We start from the raw sequence: 26,265 nt of genomic DNA, 5'->3' as shown, positions 1-26,265 counted from the left end.
TCCTCTTGGGTCTCCTCACTCCCTCCCTCCCCCTGCCTGCCCCCTGCCTCATGAATGGTTGGTCAAGCCAGTTAGCTGACCCAGTTCCACAACCTCTCGGTTCCCACAGAGGGAATCCCTGCTTCCATCTGCTGCAGCTTCCAAGGATAGGCAGCATCTTGTAGTATTTCATTGTAGTAGTATTTAATGTTAACATTGTACTGTGTCTTCATCTTTCATTACTCCTGTCACATTCATAGATGAATTAGGCAATTGCTTTGTGATATTGAATCTTGCATTGTAGATGGGAGCAATGCAGAATGTGGACTGTATAGGGCAAGGGGAATGATGCTTTTAGAGTTTAGTTGATTGCTGTATCCTGATGTGACCAATGGGCTAAACCCTTACTCTTAATAAATCTTCTCTCTTAAATTAATGGTGTGAGAGATTTCTTCAGTGGTGACGATGATGGGATTCGACTGAGAACGGCAGCCCACTGAGTAGCTGTTATTTGCAGCATAATCATAACTGGGTGAAACTATCAGGACCTGTTTGCAGCTGTCATGACAAGTGATAGCAGACTGAACAAGAAGTAATCATAACGTGGAAGTCCGTCAAGCAACTCAAGTGAGCCGTGAAACAAAGGTGTCCTTACAGATGTAAGTCAAGCGCTTTAGGCATAACGCCATGTTGTGGTGAGTCTGGTATGAAAGGGGGATGTGTGTGGTTGAGTCTGATAGAAAAGGGAGATGTTGTAATGTAGTTTTGTCTTGTCACTGGACTGGGTGCTTGCTGTAAGAATTTTGGTGCATGAATGTAGCTCAGGAGAATGTTGGTTGGATCTGTGTGTGAATGCTCTGAGAGTGTCAGTTGGGAGCCGGAGCTGGGGATGGCTGGATGGCCAGTGGGTCCACTCCTTTGTTAGTTATGTTTATACCCATCCATGTTCCTGTCAGTGTCTATACGTGACTGTACATATATACAAGAGAAATTGGAGTAATGTACATAATGTACATATGTAAAATAAAGCCTTGCCTGGAACCAAATCTAGACTCCACAGCAGGTCTGTGCTTCAGTGAGGCATCCTGATGTTTAGTGAAAGGCTTTACAACACGCCACTAAGCTACACGACATTATCAGATAATCAGATTAAGCGCATGTGCGGATCAAACGCAATTAAAGGAAAGCACTCACATCTCTTTTTTTTTTTTTTCGTTATTAAGTTTATTGAAATTTACATAAAAACAAACAGAGCATTAGATTCATCAACGCTATAAATATAGAATTCATCACAAGTTATCTTTCCACATACCACCATCCCCTACCCTACGTAACACAAATCAATCTAAAATATCATTACAACTCATCCAAGAATCTACCCCACATGTCATCAAAAAATTTCATTTTTTTGTTTCTGCGGAGAATAACCTTCTCAATTCTGGAAACCTGTCTTAAATCCTCAATCCACTCTGAAAAGGTCGGTCTCTCATCACATTTCCATTTCCTCAAAACTATTTTCTTGGCTGAATTTGCTGCCCTGAAAAAACAGCATCTCTGTGGGTAAGTAAGTTCTTCCACCTTATCATCCTCACCCAATATGACAGTAATGTAGTGAAATTCTTCCTGCAACATTAGAACCTCATTAATCTTCTCAGTGACTCTCCTCCAAAATGTCCTCAATTCATAACAATCCCAGATCATATGTTCAAAAGAGCCAACTGCATGTTTACACCTCCAGCAAGCCTCTGAATCAATCATTCCTCTTGCATGAAGTCTTTGGGGAGTCCAAAACACTCTGTTAAGAATTTTGATTTGTCGGCTTTGCTCTCCCAAATTAATGGAAGTGAGAGACACATTTTTACAAATACACCTCCATCTGTCCTCAGACATATCTGAACCAAGTATCTCAGACCATTTCGATAGTAATTCCTCTGCCGGTACATGACGTTGGGCCAGATTCTTGTATACCTTAGACGCCATACCTCCCTCTGCCTTATACGCAGACAACCACATCTGCCATCCATTACCATCAACTGCACCCTCATTCCGCAGGATTCTCCTCAATTTCCTAATTCCCCATTGTACAGTCACTGAGATCTTTAACTCGTGCAAGTCTTTTAAAACTGATCCATTTGCCATCTTCAAAGAAATCGCTCAGCCATATTACACCACTTAGAAGCCAGTTCAACCACAGTAGCGGCTTTCCATTCACCAGTATTCCTGGATTCAACCAGATTGGGATAAAATCATTATCACAAATTCTGCGATTACTCTTCTTCCACAGCTCCTTCCAGCACGTTCTCAGAAATTTCGTTGGCGGAGATGACTGATACCCAGATCCATCCACTGTGGACAGTATAGCTCTAGGAGGTAATGGAGATGAACGCTTGCATCTCTGTGAACAAGCAGAAGTTAAAAATGTAAGAATCCCACATCAACTGCATTGTTAGAGTGCATCGGCTGGAATATATGAAGCGTTACAGATGTCAAAGGACTTCAATACGAATGATGCAACTTTAGTCTGCATTTTTTAAAAGCAGCGTCCCTTATCAGCACAGTGCATGAGGCACCCTTACCAACGCAGCGCGTGAAGTATTGTTTCTTTCCTAAGCGGATCAAGGTTCCATGTCCGTATTAAGCGTAGGACGCAATGTACGGACTTCAGAGGAAAGTACCTAAAGATGTAAACAAACATGCAGCCCTTTTGATTTTCAGTTAGTAATTTTGCATCCTTTACCATTGAATTACACTGATTATTCAAGAACAATGTTCACGTTACAATAAGGCAGTATAATTAAAGCACTTTATCACTATAACGTGGCGTTGAAAAGGAAGCGATCCGCATCCATTACCATAGTAACGCTGAGTATTCGAGAACATTTGTTCATGTTACAATAAAGCAGTACAATTGAAACACTTTATCACTGTAACGTGGAGTTGACAAGGAAGCAACTTTATTTACACCATTATAACGTGCATTCAACAAAGTAATTCAAGACATCTAGAAGCGACGCAATTAATTGGTGTCATTTCAAAGTGGTTTTGACAAATTAAACCATTCATCTACATTAACGCAATGCAAATCTATAAGGAATTATAAATAAGAAAATTACAAAAATCTTTATTAGAAACAGTGATATAAGTGAAATTAGCAGACAAACACTATCAATATACATAAAGTTTCCTGCCAGGATATCCACAATTCAAAGGGATGCACAGAGAATCACCAGCCACAATGCAAGGCATACCATCTCCTAATTTCTTCCTAGATACAAAGGGTGAACCAGTTATTCCATGGAAACGATGGAAAAAAAGTTTTGATCACTATTTATTTGCAGCCCATAGCCTGAACGTTTCTAATGAACGAAAGAAGTGTTTATTAATACATTGTTTAGGAAATTACGGGCAGGAACAGTTTGAAAATATGCCTGCACTGCCTGATGAAGATGCCTCTGGTCTCTCAGAATATGAGAAATCTGTGAGTATCATTCTTGAAAGGTATCACTTCGGGAAACGCAAACAAGAAGATAATAAGACAGTGGAACAATCATTACAGCTTTACGTGGTCTGGCTACCTCATGTGAGTTTGATAAAATTTAGATGAGCGACTTCGTGATCGATTTATGCTGGAATGCAGCGATGGCAAGGTGAGGGAAGCACTCTGGTCCAAAGGGAACCCATGTTGGATGAAGTACTCAGAGTAGCTAAAGAGGTGGAACACACCAACAAATGTGTGAAGGAGCTTGAAAAAAGGACTGATTGTGAAAGAAGGAAGGAGCAATTGGCTCAAGTACCAGAGGTGTTGGCTATTCAGGGAAATGGCCCTATAAAGAGAAAAATAATTGTTAAGAAAGATCCAGTACATGTGAAAAAGAAATCATCTAGATTTAAGGAGAGGAGAGAAACTGGTGACAAACGGAGATGTTACAGATGTGATAGTATTCATCATTTAGCCAGTAGCGATACGTGTCCTGGCATCAAAGAACTGTGCAAGAGGTGCAATAAAAGAGGACATTTTACAAACTGTTGCAGAACCAAGATGGAAAATGTAGATGATATTGATGAACTATGTGAAAATCTGGAAGAATGCACTTTTGCAGTGGAAGGTTGTTTGACCAATACATGTGGAGATGATGATGATGCGGACACGGAAAAACCCATGGCTATGATAGAATTGGATGGCAAACAACTCAACATGGTAATTGACTCTGGTGCAAAATACACATTACTACCCAGGTTTTTGTTCGAAATTGATTTTAAAGTAAACACCAAGTCGAATGAAGTTGATGTCAGACCGGTTGCTTATGGAGATAAATGCATTGAACTGGATGGATGGTTTTGGTTTGTGATGAAGTTCAAAGACAGATCTGCAAAAGGAAATGTTTATGTTTCAAAAAAGGAATGCAACCACTGTTAGGTTGGTCTCATCAAAGGAGGTTGAAAATAAAACTGGACCCCAATGCAGAGGAAACAGCGTATGTAGTTGTTATGCTCACCTGGTCTCTGCGGGGGCGTTGGGGCACGGTTGGAGCCCTCCCTCGACTTGGCTCCTCTGTATCGGCAGTCTTCCCCAGCTGCCACAGAGGATGTTGTTCTGGATGCTGGTATTGCCCCTGGGAGGAGAGGAGAGGCAATGAGGAGGTATTACAAATTCCCTTGCCCCTTTCGTGCCAAAACGGAATGCGCAAGAGCCTTCCCATGCAAGCTCATCTGTTATTTGTATGCTGGGCTCTCCGTCCTGCTTCCTTCAGCAGGGGCGCGTAGAATGAGCCTAGTTGCTTCACTGGCCCGCGAAGTGGTGATCCAGACCGGCTCTGATCAATTCACTTGGAGGGTAAGTCTTTGGTTACGATTATTGTTCGTTTTTTAATAATGTCTTTAGCAATGAGTCTTGACTTGATGGTAAATAATAATGATGTCTTGCAATGTCTCTTTTCTTCCCGATAGGTGTGAAGATAGGGATCGGAAGCGTGGAGCGTATCCTGGGATTCCCCTGAGGATGATGGTCTCTCAAGGTCAACAGATAAACTGGCCGTTATAATGGAAGTCAAGACTCGAGTAAGATGCAGCCAAGAGTTTGTTATTATGAGGTTTGTAACCTGTTGTGTTCTTTTCCCTTGTAGGAGAGGTCCGACGGCATGGAGCAGGGTCCGGATGCTTGAGGACAGTTCAGCGGCTCCGGAGGAAAATACCGCGTTGAATCGGAGATGAAGCGAAAGGCTCTCGCGTTGCTGGAAGTCTGAATCGGGAGAGAAAAGGCCCCGACTCCGACGGAATGCAGGTAGGGTGCGTGCAAAGCGATGGAGTGGCTGGAATCAGGTAAGCGCACCTTGAGCGTTGGAGCGGCTGGAGTCAGGTAGGTGTGCCTTCAGCGATGGAGTGGCTGGAGTCAGGTAGGTTCCCCTTCTGTGATGGAGCGGCTGGAGTCAGGTAGGCGCGCCTTCAGCGATGGAGCGGCTATGATTAGGTAGGTGCGCCTTCAGCAATGGAGCGGCTGGAGTCAGGTAAGTGCGCCTTCAGCGATGGAGCGGCTGGAGTCAGGTAGGTGAGCCTTCAGTGATGGAGTGGCTGGGATCAGGTAGGTGTGTCTTCAGCGATTGAGCCGCTGGGATCAGGTGGGCGAGCCTCAGCGATGGAGCGGCTGGAGAAAAGTAGGTGTGCCTTCAGCGATGGAGCGGCTGGGATCAGGTGGGCGTGCCTCAGCGATGAAGTGGCTGGGAAAAGGTAGGTAAAATGGTCTTCACAGATGGAGTACCGGAATCAAGGTGTAGAACAGCGGTAAGCATCACGCTGCAAAGCAGAGTAACGCGAAGCGAGGGATGTGGTTGGGCTGGCCTTACATAGGCTGGCTCCGGCCCCTCCCTTTAGCCACGCCTTGTGGCTCCACATTGCCCCACCCGAGGATTCCAGCACATGCCTCCCAATGCTGTTCTATGGCCACGCCCAGCCCCGATGCACGTGCCTTAGGCACAGAGTGTGCCAAGCACACATTTCTATGAGCCTTGGGCCAGAGGCACTAGGACTGGGTCCATGTGGCCCCTAGGGGTGATGAAGGCCTTGGCCCTTACCCCATGGCCATGACGGAAGTAGATCAAAAGAGTTTCTTGGACAACACTCCGTGTTTAGGGAAGAACTTGAAGTTTTGAAGAACTTCAGTCACAAAATTAGGTTGAAACATGATACCATTCCAGTGGTACAGAAACTGCGACCAGTGCCGTTGACTATAAAATCGTCAGTAAAAGAAGAACTTGAGAAATTAGTAACAGAAGGTGTAACTGAAAGAGTGGAATCATCAGAATGGGTTTCACCTTTAGTCATAGTGCACAAGCCAAATGGTAAATTGCGGTTGTGCATAGATCTTAGGTGTGTAAATAAATGTGTTATTCCAGACAGACATCCTCTACCAAATATAACTGAAATGCTGGGAACGATTAGAGATGCAAAAATAATGGGTTTTTTGGATTTGAGATCTGCTTACCATCAGATCCTGTTGCATCCAATGTCAAGAAATGTCACTGCTTTTATCACTACAGAGGGTTTATTTCATTGCAAAAGAATGCCTTTTGGACTCATATCTGCTGCATCAGTGTAACAACGTGTAATGCATCAGTTGTTTCATCAGATGCATGGTGTTTTATGTTTTCAGGGTGACGTATTAGTTTATGGTAAAGATCAGAAAGAACATGAAAGCAGACTTCATAAGGTGTTGAACATATTTAGGGAATCTGGACTCACGCTAAGTAAGGACAAATGTTAATTTAACAGATCTATCATACAATATTTGGGTCATGAGATTTCCGAAAGAGGTATCAAACCCAAGGAGGATTTGGTTAACACCATTTTAAAGTTTCCCAGTCCAGATAACAAAGAAAAATTGATTTCATTTCTGGGGATGGCTGAGTATTACACAAAGTTTATTCCCATGTTGGCAAGTAAAACATTTAACATGAGGAAGTTGGTAAAGAAAAATGTGAGGTTTGATTGGGATGAGAGGTGTGAAAGTGACTTCAATAACATTAAGCTTGATTTAAATGGTGCGCCCACACTTAAATCCTTTAATCCAAATATAAGGAGTATACTCACCACTGATGCCAGTAATCATGCTTTGGGGTCAGTGTTATCACAAGTAGAAGCTGGAATAGAGTACCCAATTGCATTTGCCTCAAGAGTGTTAAGGGAAGCGGAACACAATTATTCTACTATTGAGAAATAATTACTGGTGGTTAAATAGGCCATTGAAAAGTTTTGGTCATTCATTTGGGGAACCAGATTTGTTATAAGGTCTGATCATAAGCCCCTCAAGCATATACTCATGACCAAAGGTCTTGATAAAGCATCTTCGATGATTAGAAAATGGGTGGCCAGTTTACAAGAGTACAATTTGGTTGTAGAATTTGTTCCAGGTGTGAGAAATAAATCTGCTGATTTTTTGTCAAGATTTACTAATATCGTTGAGAGTGTGGAAGATGAAACTGGTGATGAGGAGCAGGTTTTGAGTGTGCAAAAGTAGATAGTATCTGAAAATGATTGGATACAAGCAATGGAGTCAGATGAAGTTCTGAAAAAGGTGAGAGAGTGATTAATGAGTGGCGCAAAAGGCAATAAGATTAAAAAGAGTGAATTGCCGGATGCTGTAATTTGATTAACTACATGTAGTTAAAGATTTGATGTTGAGGAATGGAAAATTATACCCGCCTGTTGGGGTGAGAAAAAAAATATTTCAGATTGCACATGAGGGGCATCAAGGGATGACTAAGATGAAGCAATTGGTTAGGCAAGCTTTTTGATGGCCTGGTGTAGATTTGGAAGTGGAACGACTAATTAGAGAATGTTGCAGTTGTGAGGATTCTGCCAAAGGATATGTGGCCAGGCAAGAACCCCTGACTATTACCTCTAGAACAGCCATACCTTGGGACTGTGTCGGTTTAGATATAGTGGGTCCAGTGAGAAGCCAAGGTATTTTGAAATATTTCATTGTGCTCATTGATATGATGTCCAGATGGGTAGTAGTAAAGTGGGTACAAAATATTTGTTCGAAGGATATTATTTCTTTTTTGGATGAAACATGTAAATGGGAAGGCTATCCAGTCATTATTATTACCGACAATGGAGTGCAGTTGGTTTCAGAATAGATTAAATCCTTTCTAAACGATAATGGGGTCGAACACAGAACAAGTTCTATTTATCATCCCCAGACCAATGGCATAGTTGAGAGATTCAACAAGGTAATAAAGAATATTATCAGGTGTGCGTTGGCAAGCATGACTGGAAGGAGGAAGTTGAGGATACGGTGAAGGCACATAGACGCACACCTCATTCCACCGCTGGGATTTCCCCTTTTGAAAAACTAAGAGGAAGAAAACCTAATACGAGGGTATGTGCTGCGTGGTTTGGCAGAGCATTTACTAAGAACATTGATTGTGAAGAAGTAGGAAACAAAGTTTTGCAAAGACAAGAATGTAATAAACAGTTGTCTGATGTGAGAAAAGCTGTTAGGCAGTGTCGAGTGGATGTGGGTGATTGGGTGAGAATTAAGCTCCCAGTTGTCAATGCCTGAGGACTTGTCAAATGGTCTGAACACATTCAAGTTGTGAAAAGATTCCATGGGGCCATTAAGAGTTTGGATGCAAGAGTCTGGTATGTGGACAGAGCGTGCAAACGTTCAAATCAGGAGTCCAGGTTCAGGAACAATGATAAAGGTGGAGAGGAGGTAGAAAAAAACAAAACGAGTCAATATCCCGAGACTAATGGCTCCAAACAGGTATGTAAAAGGCCATTGTATCTTAAGGATTACGTGAGTTAAATTTCATGTTCTTATACTTTGCATTACAGATTTATTCAGGTTTTATGTTATGGATTGCAACTGTGTCATTTTAGTTAGTGAAGATAATGCTAATGTTGTTCCATATTGTACAATGTAAATAGTTCATTCCTTTTTGTTTCTCTTTCTGCATATAAGTGAGGTGTGTAGTGTTTCTTTGTGTTATAATTGTAAAGAAGGGAGGTGTGTAGTATTTCAATGTAGTAGTATTTCATGTTAACATTGTACCGTGTCCGCATCTTTCATTGCTATTGCTTTGTGATATGGAGTCTTGCATTGTAGATGGGAGGAATTCAGAATGTAGAATGTAGAGGCCAAGGGGGATGATGCATTTAGATTTCAGTTGATTGCTGTATCCTAATGTGACAGGTGGGCTAAACCCTTCTCTCTTAAATCAATGGTGTGAGAGATTTCTTCACATGTGTTGGCCCTCCTTGCTCCGGCAGCACAGCAAGAAAGCCATCTTCAGGCCTCATCTTGCTTTGAGTTCAAGGGATGCTTTCACACATTCTACACTGGGCTTCCCAACTCTTCTGCATTGCCTGCTGAGCACGCCTCCCCACCCCTTGGTCCTTCCCACTCCCCTGCCCCATGATTGGTTGGTGGTTGAGCCGGTGAGCTGACGCAGCTTCACATCCCCCAAGGCAGCCTGCCCACAGAGCCAGATAAGGGCTCAGGCAAAGAGCACCTTCCTTGGGCACCTCTCATATCTGTTTGCCTGTTTGCAATCGGCGACCCTACCCATGTCAAGCCACAAACCCTTCCTGCTGCAACAATCAGGTAGGAGATGATATTTTTGTATTTTATTAGTTCTTTAGGCCTACATTCTGAATCTTGCTGTTGTGTTGTGCCACTACTCTGCATATTTCCACAGGGGTAGTTCTCTAGGTCGGCATTTTGAACGGTGCTGTTTTTTTGTGCCACTACTCCGCATCTTTTCCAGTCGGATAGTGTTGTAGGCTTGGATTATGAATATTGCTGTTGTGTTGTGCCAATACTCTGCATCTTTTTCCACAGGGATAGTGCTGTAGGCTAGATTTTTGCATCTTACTGTTGTTTTGGGCCACCTGACCGTCCCACACATTGAAGACCTTGCTCTTACCTTCTGCATCTTGACTTACCTAGTCCACCACCTGGGTGAACTATCATCCTTAGACAGGGTGGTAAGGGCACTGTTGGGTCACTTGATGATGAGACAACAAGACAGTACCTAGTGAGCACAGAAAGGATTCCAGTCGATCTGTATGATACGATCTGCATACCCTCATTGAACCTAGATATGAGCCAGATTCTCTGGTATGTATACCACTCCATCTCAATGGAACATAGCCATATCCCTCCGGGGGCACAGCCACACACCCACATACATCTGCAACCTTTCACTACTCGACTTCATAACGCACATCACTTCTGCCATTAGAATGTAGTGAGTCCCACAAAAAATATAATTCGCCCTACTGGGCACCTAATCAGTCTCCTTGATTTGCCTACATTCCTGACAGTCTATCAGAGCACCCATCCACTAACCAGATCTCCATGGGTTGTGAGCAAGGTCTTAGCCACCCTTCCATACATTTGCGCTGGCTAAAATGCACTGTGACACAATAGAGACCAACGGACCTAAGGCCACCAGAGCCGGCGCGGCAGCCACAGCAGAGACTGCCGCTGCAGACAAGGTGCGGCTGGAATAACGCCATGGTAACAGATGCCGGCAGCAGGAACGGCAAGGGCAATCTAACTATAGCCGCATGTAACGCAGCAGTATCAGCCAAGGAAGAGGAGCCTAAAATAGTGGCTCATGTGAATGCCTCAATAGCGGGCAATAAAATAATACTGGCACGCGGCATGGATGCAGAAGCAGTAATACTGCGCCAGGCACAGGCGTACCCCACACCTAGTTGAAGGCTGCCCGGACCATGAGGCAGCCCAGACCCTACTCATCAGCATGCCAAGTCGGTGTGAGAATAATGTGCAGCTCCACAGACTCCACTTTGCAACAAAACAGAATAAAACACTGACAGAAAAGGCACACAGCCTCATTACACGGACGGCGGTAAGGGTTAACGGTCACCGTTAATGGCAACGGTGACCGTTAACCCTTACCGCCGTACTACGAGGTCCCTTTGCGGGTTGGTGCTCTAACGCCTGCTTTTTGCAGGCGTTAAAAACCAACCCGCTAAGGGACCTCGGAGCTAATTACAGCACCGCAAAATTGCGGTGCCGTAATTAGCGCCTTCCCCATTCCCATAGAGCCCTATGGGGCAGAAATGGGAATGGGGAAGGGCAATGGCGGAAGGGGGATTTACCGCCCCACCGACCTTGGAATGGGGCGGTAAATCCCCTTTCCGCCAAGGCAGTGCCGGTAATTTACCGGCATGGTCCATGGTGCTAATAGTACCCTGGATCACCGCCTTCCTTGTAATGAGGCCCACAGTCTCTTAACTGAACCCAGTACACAGAGAAAACATATAGACAGTTTGAAAAGGGAAAACTGCTCTTTTCTATGTGAGGAAGTGGATGGGAACTTCCTGGATCATTACCCAATCAGGGGAGGGGAGGGCTTTAAAGAGTTTAAAGAGACAGCATGTAATGATAGATTCATCCACTCTTTTGGCAGCCTTTGACCGAGGAGGTGGTGGGGGAAAAGCAACATTTCACCTGGGCATATTAAGAACTGAATCCATACCAGAGGAAGAGAAGAGCCCTAAAAGAGGAAACCAGAAGACTGACAGATAACAAGAGGCAGAAGAGAGACTGCAATGAGGTTAATTGTAGCTGGAACCAGAACATAAATGGCATGTAGCTATTAATTGGCTGTCTCAGGCTTATTTGTGGAACCCCACATTCCACAAGTCGTGGTAGCAGTGGGATCGACGATGAATGCCATGGAAAACATACTGAAGGGCAACAGCAGCTACAACAAGCATTACATATGCAAAGCCAGCAAGCTCAAGCTAACCGCCAGGCATTTCAACAGGCCATTCAAGTACAACAGGCCCAATTGAGTGATACAGGTTCCTGCAACAGTGTTACAGAAGTATACTATAGGGGAAGACCCTGCAAAGGTTTTTGTCAACATTGAAAGTGTCACCTGCAACGCTGCTTGGCCGATAGAAATGTGGGGCCAATTTGTAGCCTCACTGATGACTGAAAAATTGCAAAGTGCTTTTCAGGTTGTGAACCCGAAGGGGATTCTCCCTATAATGACATAAAGAAAGCAGTGTTGGAGCGCATAGTCCATGATGTGGAGACCTATCTACCAAAATGATTTGAACACTGTGCACTCCCTGTTCCATTGTATGTGTTATATTAAATGAGGTTGGTGTTTTATATTTACAGTGCAATAAGTTTAAATGTAATTAAAGGTGCAGAGGGGAAAAAGACAGGCTTGGCATCTAGGCTGTACATATATATGAACCAAGGAAAAGTTCCCAATTAGGGAGCTCACGTCCCCTGCACACTATCCGATATCTGGGTAACCAGACTAGTAGTTTAGGGTAAGGTTGTAGTCGTATTTACATGGATTTAGGTAAACATTCACAATACGGCATATGGTCTTCTTGAGAGTACATCAGTCAGAAAGTGACAAAAATGACAATATAACAGTTATTTATCACAAGAATCTTCTTTTATATTCACAATGATGTTGCAGAGAGGGCCCAACGCGTTTCGAGTGCAAAGTCACTCTTCATCGGGCACATGTGATTCTATAAAAAAGTGCATCTAAAATATATCTTTTAGTTGAACTCATGTATGTAACGCTGCGATAAAAACTCACATTATATGTCCATATTCATTGTCTCAAGGAATCCTTTAGCTAGAAATTACCAGTTGTAACTCCTTAATACCAACATATATTGCGTGTATATGCTCAAAATACTGCTTTCTCTGAGGTAGTTTCATATATAAGAATCAGATTGTCACAATTACTTTTTGTATGAGCTAAAATCTAAAATCTAAACACAAATTCATGTAGTCTACTACAGGTAAATCCAGGTTTCTAAATATATGATCCCTCTAGGAGCCCAATGGTTTGAAAAAGTAGAATAAGTTGCTAACCTTGTGTTACTTTCAGGGGACAAGCACCCTAAATATGAGGTAATGCTGTAGTTCCTCTTGCTGAACAGCACCCTAGTCTTGTTAGTCTGCACAGGCTGTGAACGAAATAGGGAGCCTTATTGTAATTAACAAAGTAGTATACTAAGGAAGTGGAGATTAGTGGCTTAGATAACTTCAGGTTTTACCAGCTAAATGGGTATTGTAGTGTGGGTGTGAGCCTTGTCACTGTCTAATTGTAAGTTTTGGCCCAAGGAGGGACTCCTGGTGGGTGCGTTCTGTATTTCTAGGCAGGGAGGTATAAAGAAAAGGAGTTGTTCAGAAAAACTAGTTGCATATTCAATCCACGTATACTTATAGAACAAGGATCAGCAAATGAACTTACTGCGGCAATGTCCATGCAGCAGAGAGTCGATACTTATTCCTACTATGGCATCTCTTGACTATCATCAATGGTTAAGTCATCAAGACTTTCGAGCGTCTAGTTAGGAGAGAGAGAGATAAAGAATCTCTTATCTACTACGTGTAAAAAGCGAATAACATGCTAATTGTTAGGAAAAGGCTGCAGCTCGAGGACTTACTTATTAGGTGTTGCTGTGAGTTCCCAGGATGGCTGTCCCGCCGGCAGTGACCAACGTTGTAGTGGACGCCATTTTGGGCTCGGATTTATAATGCGCGAATGACGTCATCGTCTGTGGAGAAATTCAAGGTGGTCTGACAATGGAGTTAATCTTATTAGTTGTTGTATCTAGATTTAACAAATATAGGGCAAAAAAGGTATAAAAGGTATAGGGTCAGTGAGAGTAAAGACTCGGAACCTCTTATTTATGACACCACCGAGATGACGCCATTGCGCGCATGAGCGAATTGTCGTCATCAACGGGTATTGTGGGAAATCACTGAAGTTGGAAGTAAATACGAGTTAGTAATGGCTGGTACTCCAGTAAGACATTTGTCCCAGGGAACGGTATCGAACCAAGAACTTACATGGTTATTTAAAAGTGTGCATGTGCGCGTGATGGCAACAATAGTTGCATCTAAGCCAGAGGACAGCTAGGTCCAATTGTACTCAAGTTCAGAAAGACCCAACTGAATCCCGGCGAAACTCCAAGACAACTCTTTTACAGAGTAAAGGACATGGCAGAAAGATGGTTACAAACAACCACATCTTCAAAAGCGGACATCGCTGAAAGGATCATCTTGGAACAGCTTATGGATGCGCTGGAGGAAGAGAAATCCCCTAAAAGAAGGAATCAGAAGAAGACTGACATAACAAATGGAGCCGACGGAGACTGCAATGAAGTTAATTGTAGCTGGAAACAGAACATAAATGTAATTTTTCTACTAATTGGCTGTCTCAGGCTTATTTGTGGAACCCCACATCCCACATGCACACACGCATTCTAAATATCCTCCTTTCAATTCTCCTACCTCGGACCTCGGTTCTCCAAGGGCGTTCACTCACACAGGGCGTTGAGGCCATACCAATGGCATTAGGCGCTATAAAAAGGCCACATAACATAACATCTCTCAAATTCGTACAAGGCTTCGCTGGCTGTCAGTTGAGCCCAGGATTGACTCCAAACTACTAACATTGGCCGATAAAGCTTTTTGTGGTGGATGTCCATGTTACATCAGGAACAGAATGTGAAAGTAATAACCCCTCTCATGATTAAAGTTTCAGTGTGACTCTTATTTTCCACATGCCACACTTTAAACAAGCCCATGGCATGGTGAGGGTTTGCACCATAAATTCAATTAATCGTTGAAATCTACTGCCCCTAGAAGTCCATTGCATCCTTGGTTTATTCACCTTTCGTAAAACAAAATGAAGACGCTCTTCTTTTAAGTATGTATTTGGCTTATCCATGCTTAGGAAAACATGTGATTAGTGTGTGCCAGTAGAGCACTTAGATACCTACAGATCAGAGCGCCACAAAGACAATAACAATAACCCTCTGGAACTCGATCCTGGTATCGGCCCGGAATGCCCCCACAATTATTCAATTTTGCAAATTTCTCAAAACAATGCTTTTTGAACAACACCTGCCCAAGGACTAATTGTATTGGATGCACACACCAGTACATAGACCTCAACTCACAGTACTGTGCTACTGTTATAAGATGCTAGCCCAAATGCTGTCTATCAACACTCTGTACATCACTCCACTGCTTTAAATAATACAATACAAAATAAAATATGATGGTAAATGATGTTCATGCAGTGATGGCATATGATGATGTTACTGAATTCCCTTATAAATGGTGTGCAGATGTATATAATGACCCCAGAGATGTATAATATATTAACATCCTATCAGTGCTTCTTTGGGATGATACTAAGGTTGACTTTCATTGATAATTGTAGTAAAAATGAAATCTGCAGCAGTAGTGTGGAGTGATGATAAGTCACCAAAATGGAGGTGTATAATAATAATAATAGCCGGTCAAGTGGCACAGTGAGTAGAGCGCTCACTTTGACATTCGTGCAGAGCCTGCTAACGCAGGTTCGAATCCCGGCGGGGCCAAAATCAGCCTTTCATCCTTCCGAGGTCGATAAATGAGCACCACACACCGTGGGTAATAATAAGCAGCGCTCAGATACCTGAGGGTTCGTAGCGCTATATAAATGCCAAATTATTATTATAAGGAAGTCTCTACAGGAACTGTGGCAAATGATTGCACATCCTCAAAAGGAGTGAATTATTTTGTAGTCCACACAGGTACAGTGGGTAAAGAGATAGTAGACATCTAATCCACATTGTGTGATGATATCAGAGTTGATACCAATTGCTTATGAGTTTAAATAACTATCTGAAAAGCAGTTTTATGGTTGAACTGGATTCCCTAAAGATTGGTGTGTGATGATATAAAAAGCCCCTGCTCATGACAGTATTTGAAGGTACTGAAACCCCCACAGGACTTGTGCCGGATGATTCTGAAGATGACACATGGATGATGTTCATTAATACTGAACCTCCTACTGGAATGTTTTGGGATGTTATTAAAGTTCCCACAATGAGTGTCTTGTTAATCCTATATGTCACAGATGCCCATAATAACACACCAACCCCCAGAAACAGTTCAGGATTTGTATTGATTTGACAAGACCACTAACCCCTTCTGTTTGAGGTTCTGCCTTCCTCAAGGAGATGGCCTAAAGGCAAATGCATTTTCTACTTAACTCCCTCAGGGATTTGCTAGACGTGACCTATCCTACATCCCAGGTTGGTTCTAGCAATTGTCGGGGGTGCCTTCCAGACACATCTTCTTCTGACGCCCTGGTTTTCCTTTCCCTATATACTTGTTCCCTTGTATTGTGCTCCTTCTACTCTCCTCCCACCAAATATGCCCAACTTACCCCTTGTATTTCTCTGCTACCATCTCCACAGTCCATCTGAGATATCTCTCGCTCACCTACCTCCACCCTCTTATCTTACTTCTTCCTACTCTCTCTTCTACCACTTCCTCCTACTACTTCTCTCCTGTCTACTCATGTAACTACTCACCCTTCTTTTCTCCCCATTCCAAACCACTACTGCTACTCTCTCCTTTCCACACAACTCCTATGCTCTCCTCTCTCCCCAACACTATTACTACCACTCTTGCCACACTACACTACTCCTACTCTCTCTTCTCTCCACACCACTATAACTTATACTCTACCCTTTCCACAGCCACCCTCTTTTCACTCCCTCAGTCACTCCTCTTCTCAATCCCTACTCTTTGTCTACCCCTCTTACACACACAACGTGCATGCACAATCCCAATATAGTATTGCTTTCTTTCACCAACCTATACCTCACCTTCTCTGCAAATCGCCTCCCCACACCTTCCAACCACCCTTCCTTCGTTTGGTCTCTTGGTCTGCCACTTCATCCTCCTCTGCCCTCACCTAAACAACCCACACATTCCCATTTGCTGTCCTTCCTTTTATCCTCCAACGTATGCCCTCATTGGCGCTCCCCTTCTGGTTCCCCTGGCCGGCTGTTCCAAGCCCGAGAGTTGTAAAAATTATGTGGAAGCTGCTCTGCAGGCTCATGTTCACGATGATCACGTAGTGTGGAGGCTTTCCCAGCTTCCTGTTCAGTGGTACTATCGCTCGCGGCTGTGTCTCGCTGTCCTTCAATGTGTTGGTGTCTTCTGCACAGTGCAGGCTGGTAGTTGTAGTTTTTCTACAGATAAGACTTGGCAAGTATTATGTGATCCATGAATGGCGTGGTCCGAAGTGTTACTGTCGACACACATAGAGGCACTTAATGAGGGGACCTGAACTGGGGCTCTCCCAAATGCCACCTTTCAACTCTTGGGTAGGACTGGTTTTGGCTTCCACCCTTATAAGCCTCCAGACTAGTGGGTGGCCAGACAAACCAGATCTGCCTGGTCAGGCCACCCACTAGTCTGCTTTGGTCCACCGCCAGCCACTCAGGGTCTACGGTGGGCCACCATTGTGACCTACAATTGGGTGCATCATCGTTTGGTGCCAGGGTAGTGTTGCTAGGTGCTGTGGGAACTTTGCAGGGGTAACACGGTCACCTTGGAAGCAAGACAACGCGGTGCAATACAGGTTTGAACCCCAGGTCCGCGCTTACAAACCTCTGGGTTTTAAGCGTGTTATAAATAACCAATTACAATTACAATAGAGGATCACACCCAGTGCGAACGGGGATCAGGTCAGCCAGAAGCTGAGAGCAACTCACGTGGCGTAGTTGAGGCCACAAGCGGCTCACACAGAGCATGCCTGAAGAACAAAGGGGAGACCTTGGTTTACAGGGGCAGCGGTGTTGGTCGGACATCGAGCGCCGTGCCTCCCACCGACACCCACAGCAGTGGAAACAACAAATGCACAGGTGGTAAATGGGGGGAACAGCTGAGCTCCAAGGGTCCTCAAGGAGTTGTCTGGAAATACCAGCGTACCTGAGGGTGGCGCTCAACAACCAGAACCTTGCTGAGTGCAGTGGCCCACTGAAGCACCAGTACACCAAAAATTATTCCCAACTAGTGGAAGGTACGTATGATCTTGTGGTAAACACTAAAGTCCATGGAGGCTCTGGGACTACACCTCATCAAATAAGAATAGCCAAGGAGTGGCAGACAACAACTGATTGAAAGCGGGTTCAATGCTGACAGATAAAACAATAACAAGACAACAATATTGGACCCTTTTTGACTCCCTCAAAGCAGCCACCAAATCCAGAGAAGCCCTCAGGGGAAGAGGACTCAATGGAAGTCCTTCCTACCAGCGAATCTCTGCTTACTATGGAATTCCTTGTGCTCTCACTCCAATCCTTGAAAATTGATATCAAAGAGAATTTCTATTCTGAAATGGCTGTGCTAATGAAGGAAATGTCTCAAGTCATTGGAGAAAACAGGAAAGTTATAACTAACTTGGAAGAATGGGTAGACCACGATGAGAGAGCTATCACTCATATGAAACCTGACCTCCCTAAAATCTGGGAAAAGTTTGCAACACTAAAAGAAACCACTGAGACTCTACAAATGAAATGTGATGACCTTGAAAACAAAGCTAGAAAAGACAATCTATGTGTTTGGTTTCTGAAAGAAGGTTCTGAGGGAGGAGACATAGATGCCGGCATAGGGCAACTATTCAAAGAGATGCTCTCAAATACCACCAAACCAGAAATCAAGATTGATAGAGCCCACACAGTGTGGCCTGCAAGAGTGGACAAGGAACACCCCCTGCGGCATCATGGTTAAACTGCATGACCTCAAAATCAAAGAATCTATAGTAACTGAAGCAAGGAACATAAGACATATAATACTTCTAAACAGCAAAATTCAGGTCTTTCAGAACGTCAACCAAATTGCTCTGGTGAAAAGGAGAAACGTGAAGCCAGTAATAGAAGAACTCATGAAAAGAGACATTAGATACAAATGGACATAGATCTTTGGTTTGCAGTTTGAGTTAGACAGGAAGATTCACACAATCTTCACCCTGGAAGCAATCTCAACACTACTGGGTCTCCCAATACAAACACCGGAAAGAACAAGTGAAGACACTCATCAGGGAAGCTCCCAGCAGGATCAAATACTTATCGCTGTGGCAGACCAAGAAGTCAAAAAAATGAATGTGAACAAACAGTAAAATGGCAAGTTAAGCAATTGTTTACACACACACATGTGAATCATCCCAGGATGACATTCCTGGAGAAAGAGAAGAGCAAGCAAGATACAGAATCGGCACAGACTCCCCGATGATCGGTCACTGGTCATTGGACTTACTCTCTTTAGGTATTGCAATAACGAATGCCACCTAATCAGATGCAGGTGAATGGGTCTGTCCTCCTTAAGAAGGCTGACAGAACCTCAGCCTTATATGGGGGTCCCTTTGTTTATCAGGATTTTGTCGAGCGTTTGGGATGGGGTGGTGTAGGGAGTCTCTGCAAGGGTCAATCACATGGCCTATATTGGAGAACTGGCGAGACTTTTTGTTGTGTAAGCACTGCATTGTTATAGATTAAATAGAGGATCGTTTTGCAGACACAGACCATACCACTACAAACCAACTGACAGTGACTCCATAGCTGCATTTTCAAATCACATGCTCTAGTAACGGCTCCGTCTTCACATAGTGGCCCTCCGGTAGACCCACCTACTCAAGGCGGACCAATCCAAACTATGTTATAAGGACTGCCCCTTACTATTCCATTCTTCAGCAGCTAGTAAAAAGGTTGGGGTAAACTATAAATTATAGATTAGTAGGTAGCCCTACTGTTCCTAGTATTTAAAATGTCAATTTGTAAAAAGGACATGGCAGGCAGATATGTAATTGCTAGTGGTGACCTACTCGGTAGAAGAGTGATGATAGCATATTTGTATGCACTTAGCACAGCCCCAAAGCTGTTCATGCTTAATATCCTCAAGAAATCCTGTTGTGAAGGTGAGATACTAATTCTTGGTGGATAGCTTGATAGATCACTCAGCCCAAAAGCCTTACTCTACTATTGGCTCAGTCACATACAAGTTAAAACAGACACTAATGGATCTGAACCTGATCGACACCTGTCAAACACAAAAGCCAAAGGATAGAGCGTATTCCCACTACTCTTATGCACACAAATTATCATCCAGAATAGACTGCATATTCTTCTCTTCATACCTAATGCAACAGACACTTAGAGTAGGCATAGAACACATGTCCCTGATGGATCATAGTATGGTTCTAGCTACCCTCCAGAATTTACATCCGAAGAAAAAGGTCCCACACCTGGTGCTTGCCACGGGGAATCCTTAGAGACGTGAATTGCCTGTAAGTACTGAAAAGGACATTAAGAGAATATCTGACTCTCAATAAACCAGAATAAGAATAAGATACATTCACTTTGAAATGACTGAGACATCATGAAGAGGAACTTTTAGAAGAAGTCAAAGTAAAAGAGAAGGCATCAAAAATGGTACATAAATAACTAGCCAGTGTGAAACGCCAGTTACACCCACTCAGAACCCAGAAAGCTGAACACACAATTTTGCTCCAGAAGCAAGGTTACTACGAAGAAAGCAACAAATCTGGAAAACTCACCCTACACCCCGACTACCCTTATATAAGCTACTATGGGACTGCATCCCGAGATTGCATTCCTACTTGCTGCACAAAAAATACAGGGAGAGGTATTAGTGCAAAACTTCTTAGCCAACATACGTGCCGAGATTACACCACCTCATCACAAGAATTTGTTGTCACTAATATCATACCCCCAAGATAATGTGCAAGGGAGTGCAATAGCCGTACAGCATAATGAAACTCAGGCTGGTATGGCAAATGGCAACATAGAGTACCCATTGTTAAAAAATAAAACATGAACAAACACTGATCCCACACTGAACCCCGGGAAGACTAAGGACAGCAATGTAGGGCCTTTGCCTAACCAATTGAAGCTATCTTTTCTTAACACCTGCTCTGTACCCAAACATACCCTGGAAATACACAATTACCTAATTGATAATAAGGTGGACATTATGTGCGTCACAGAGACCTGGTTACAGGAAGGAAGTGGCCCAAGTATCCACTTAGCTACTCCTCCATGCAATAATATGTTTTGTAAAAATCATCTAAAGGGCCAGGGGGATGGAGTAGCAATTATAATAAAAAATGAACTCAGACTTTACAAGTCTTACATCGAATGTGCAGGATGTGAAATTTTTCACTTAAAAAGGACCCCCCCACCAACAATAATTGCATCAACTTTATATTAGTCTATTGACCCCCGTCTGAGATGCCATCCTTTAACGAAGAGATATTTCATCTTTTGAACCCCCTGAATCGAACCAACACCGCAACTATCTTTTTGGGGGACCTCTATCGGTGGAAAGGGGAAATAAAGGACAAGAACGCTGCCGATTTGGAATAACACCTTGCCAACATGGGCATCCCAGTTCAAAATCATGAACCTACCCATAGAGGTGGTCACATCCTGGACTGGATGTCAACACGTAATATTGACACAAGCCACATTGCAACCAAAACATGTATTTGGTCCGATCATTGCACCATTGACTGCATGGTACACTTACAAGAAGTTACTGGACTCTTTAGAGTCCCCTCCCCAAAAATTCTAAATAGGAATTTTAATAAGATAAATACAGAAGATTTAGAAAGATGAATTCAATCCATTATGGCCACTTCATCTGATCTTGACCCCCCATGTAAACTGGTGGAAATGTATAAATCGCATTTCACCAACCTACTTGATAAAAGCGCACCTTTGAGATCGAAGATAGTGTGCGACCATCCAAACCAACAAGAATGGTTCACATCTGAGCTATGTACACTGAAGAAAGAAAAACAACAGGCTCAATGAGTATGGGCCAAGAATCAGAACAGGTGGAAATCTCTGGAAAAAATGTACAAGAAAGAAAGCCTTAATGCGAAAAAACTATCAAATTGAGAATGCAGGAAATAGTTCTGGAAAACATTTTGAAATGTATAGGAAATGGGAGAAACCAATAGCCCTGTCCCATTTATTCAATGCGGAGAAAGCAGACTGTGAAAAAGTACAAAAAGCATTTCAAGATAAAGGCCCTCATTACGACCCAGGCGGTAAGTTACCGCCTGGGTCGTACCCTTACCACCATGGTGTAAACTACGTTTACTCCATGGTGGATGGCGGATTTACCGCCCCATTCCAAGGTGAGTGGGGCGGTAAATCCCCATTTCCCATTTTACCCTTCCCCATTCCCATTTTTGCCCCATAGGGCATAATGGGAATGGGGAAAGGCGCTAATTACGCCACCGTAAATTACGGTGGCGTAATTAGCACCAAGGTCCCTTTGCGGCATGGGTTTTAACGCCTGCAAAAAGCAGGCGTTAAAATCACCATCCCGCAAAGGGACCTTGGAATCAGGCGTTAAGGGTCGGCGCCGTAAACCCCTTAACGCCTGGGTCCTAATGAGGGCCAAAGTGTTGTTGGCCCGTAACAAAATCCAAAACTGGCAGACTGACTGAGGGGAAACGTGTGAACATGAGCAAGAGAATAATCAAGGGAAAATAGGCATACTGCCAGGCTTCTCCTTTAAATCCATCTCCAAAAATGTGCTAATATTAGGCCAACGTTCTGTTCAGGTGATCCTATACCAACTAAAATCATACGAATAGACAGCAGTATTTTCAACCCCTTTTCTTACAAGATGTGCCAACACTTCGTTCACACACAGAACCATCATCTATTAAGGACGTAGCAGTAACCCCCCTTCTAAAGAAGCCAGGCCTCAGACCCAAGGATCCAGCAAATTTAAATCCAATCACCAATACTCCTTTCCTGCTGAGGATCTTAGATAAGGGGCCACGCTACGATTACAGACCCACTTTGAGGCACCTATGGCTTTCCACACAAAGCAATCAGGGTTTAGAAGTAATCATGGGACATAAAGCACCCTGCTGGACTTACAGTATCAAATGCTGTAGAGGCTGGACAAAAGCAAGATGGGATTGCTGATTTTATTCAATCTTTTGGCTGCTTTTGATCTGTTAGACCTCTCACGCCATTTTAAAACACTTTCTAGCCCAGGGAAATGCTCTAGTCATACCACTGAGTGGATAAACACATTCCTGAATGGAAAAAGTTCTAAAATCTGCTGGGGTAATGCATGCTCCGACTCAGTTCTTATTGATTGTGGAGTTCCATGGGAGGCCTGTATCTCACCAAGACTCCTTAATATATATATTAAACCCCTGTGCGAACAACTGGAGACAATGGGTCTCTATTTCATCAACTATGCCCATGACTTCCATCTCATAAGGGACCTGAGCATAGACTATGCGACTGACTTGGCCATTCTCAACTGTACCTACTCTTCCATTAGGGAATGGATGATTAATAACTAGATGTGTCTCAATAGCTCTAAAACCGAGCTCATGATATTTGGCACCATTTCTGCAAGGAACATCTTAAATCAACTCAATCAAGCTTAAGTCAAGCTTACTCTAGCTTTAAAGTAGATGACTGTGTTATCCCGTGGTCAAGGAAGTAAAGAATCTAGGTACTATATTAGAGGCCTCACTCAATTCAGACGCTCATGTCAACTATGTTGTCAAAACCTCCTCCTACCACATCAAAGTCTTGCATCGAATAATCCTCTTGTCTCACGTAAAAAGTGCAAGACCTTAGTCAGAGCTATAATAAAGCTGAGGCTGGACTATTGAAATGCCCTATTTAGCAGAGCTAGCAAGGAAATGGTACGCAAATTACAGGTCAGTCAAAATAATGTGGAGAGGATAATTTACAACACCTCTAGAAAAGAGCATGTCACTAACTTCCAGATAGATCTTCACTGGTTGCCTGTGGAAAAGAGGATCCTATTCAAGATCCTGTCTTTGACTCACAAATGCCTACATGGTAATGCCCCGGACTATCTGAAGCAGTCACTGATGCGACATAATCCCACAGGACCTTGCGATCTTGCTCTACACAACGCCTCACTGTTCCCTCGGCTAAGCACGCTAGAGGAAAGGGCAGATCATTCCCCTTTAGAGTGGCCAGTGCATGGAACTCTCATCCTGTGAGCTTGCGCACTGAAGAAAAACTGACTGTCTTTAAGAAAAATCTGAAAACCTTACTGTTTGAATAATTGCCCTTACGTTCTCCTTCTCTGTCCTGTCTTCCTGCTGAATGTCCATGTGCATACGTGCGCTCTGATGCCTATGGGATATGACACATTAGAAATAAACAAATAAAATAAGTAAATACAAAAGAGTGACAAATGATAAGGGGGAAGAAAAATGTGATGAGGCTAGCAAAAAGCAAGTGTTCCGTAAACCTCATAGCACCGATTCATTTGACCCTGATGCCTCCAGCCATCTATACTATTTATGGAGCCCCATGCTGCACGAATTAGAGATTCCAAAGAAATCCCAGGCATAACCTTTGGTTAAACTCCACACAAAATGTATCTATTCACTGACAACATAATAATATCTATTGCAAAATCCCCAGTTCTCCCCTCCCGTGCGAGAAAAAGAACTTCAACAATTTGGATCAGTCTCAGAATTTAAGGTGAACCATGCCAAATCTGACATCCTTAGCTTAAATATCCCCCAGAGAGAAAAAGCCAAGTTAGAATCTTAGTACTTTATCGCTTTTGGGGCCCACATATAGGAAAAGCATTCCCTACCCGTGGGCTCCAAAAAAAGTAATAAGGTACTTAGGAACAGCCAACCTGAGTGCCCTCTACAAAGCCAACTATGTCACACTGATGAAGCCCATTAAGGAGAGTTAACTAAGTGAAACTCTGTACTGCTCCCATGAGTTGGAAGAATGACAGTAAAAAAAAAATAACATGTTGCCTTGACTGCTACATCTTTTTCAATCAGTTCCTTTCCATAGCCCCAAAGAGAAAATTAAAGAATGCAACATTAATCTTCTCATCTAGAGACAAAGGGGGTCTCTCCTTCCCAAGACTATTGAATTACTAATGGGGGCCCAAATTCACTCGATGGTGGAATGGGAACAAGAATACTCAGGGAAGAAATGGCTCTTTATGTAAAGGTAGTAGCCGGCTGCCACCAATGGACCCAGCCATAGCTTCTAGAAAACATGAGGGTCCAAAGCCTATACTACACCCCCATAAAGAAAGTAACCATGGAGGCATGGGAAAAAGGGAACAGAAAACAGAAATCTACACCCTCAAATGATCTCTGGTTGGACAAATTATGGTATATCTTGGCGATGGAAAAACTCACGCCAAACATCAGAGACACCACAAAGACATTTACGATTGCGTGGTCCCCCATTTTTGAACATATGAAAAAAGACTTAAATGGCTTCTATTACCGGGTCAAATTTAAAGCCCTGAACTTAATGGTCTTGCAGTGAAACTTTCAGACTGATAACAGATTGGTTGTGCTCCTTACAACCTTACTTACCTATAGGATATAATGCTGTTCTGAGATTGAGAGTGACAGAGGGAGATGGGAGGGTTAATGCAGAGTGCATATTGTTACAATGGTTGAAAAGACATTTGTAAGGGCTGACATTTTAAAATTCAATGAAATTTGATGAGAGCATTATCAGTGCCTGTCAAAAGAGAATCAGAGTAGCAAGATGGATGTGAGGGAATACAATCAATAAGAGCAGAATTATGAGTGTCACAGTGGAAAACGTATGCAAGGAGGAGATGAAGAAAGAACAAAAAATTAGGAGAGCAAGAAAGGTTCAGCAGAAGGAATAGCATGAGTCTGAATTGGATCAATAACAGAGAGTCGACAGAAATAAAGATCAGATCTAAGACCCCACATTTGATGTGATTCACAGTGGAAGAAATCATTATAAGATCATAAGAGAGTGCAGAGAAAATCAAAGAGCAGGCTGTAGTATCAGTTAGGATGGCATGCATATTAAAGTCTCTGAGTCCAATGGGTGGTATAGCTATAGCGGAAACTATAGATAGCAAAGATTCAAGGTCATCAGAGAAAGTTCCAAGAGGGCCTGAAAGATGATAGATGACTAAGACAGTAAGTAGGAACACAAATTAGAAGACAGAGCTGGAAAAACCCTTTAAATCAATAGTGGAATTAGATAATCATGCAGTGGAAAACCACCTGGAGGAAACAGAAAACGTAATTTGTGAACAAGTGCAACCACATGATGAAGTGGCAAACAGATTAACTGGGCTGGAGGACCAATTGGGAATGATATGCTCACACCAGGAGGAGGATGAAAACCGTGCTTGATGCAACAATATTCATCTGAGGGGCATCCCAAGGGAGGTTCTAGATCAAGAGCTGGAAGAATACATGCCAAAACTGTTTGGTCAGATTCTAGACCTTGAGGACAGCTCCAAAATTCTTCCCAACACAACACAGTCTTCTTGTTCTTTCATCAGATAAAGACCTTCTTACTTGAGTACATTTTATCAGATGAAGGTGAGGATCATGAAAGCAGCCAGAACCTCCA

This window comes from Ambystoma mexicanum, chromosome 6p, assembly GCF_040938575.1.
Source record: "Ambystoma mexicanum isolate Mex_15411 chromosome 6p, UKY_AmexF1_1, whole genome shotgun sequence".
NCBI classification, from domain to species: domain Eukaryota; kingdom Metazoa; phylum Chordata; class Amphibia; order Caudata; family Ambystomatidae; genus Ambystoma; species Ambystoma mexicanum.
Note: the sequence above shows the minus strand (reverse complement) of the source record.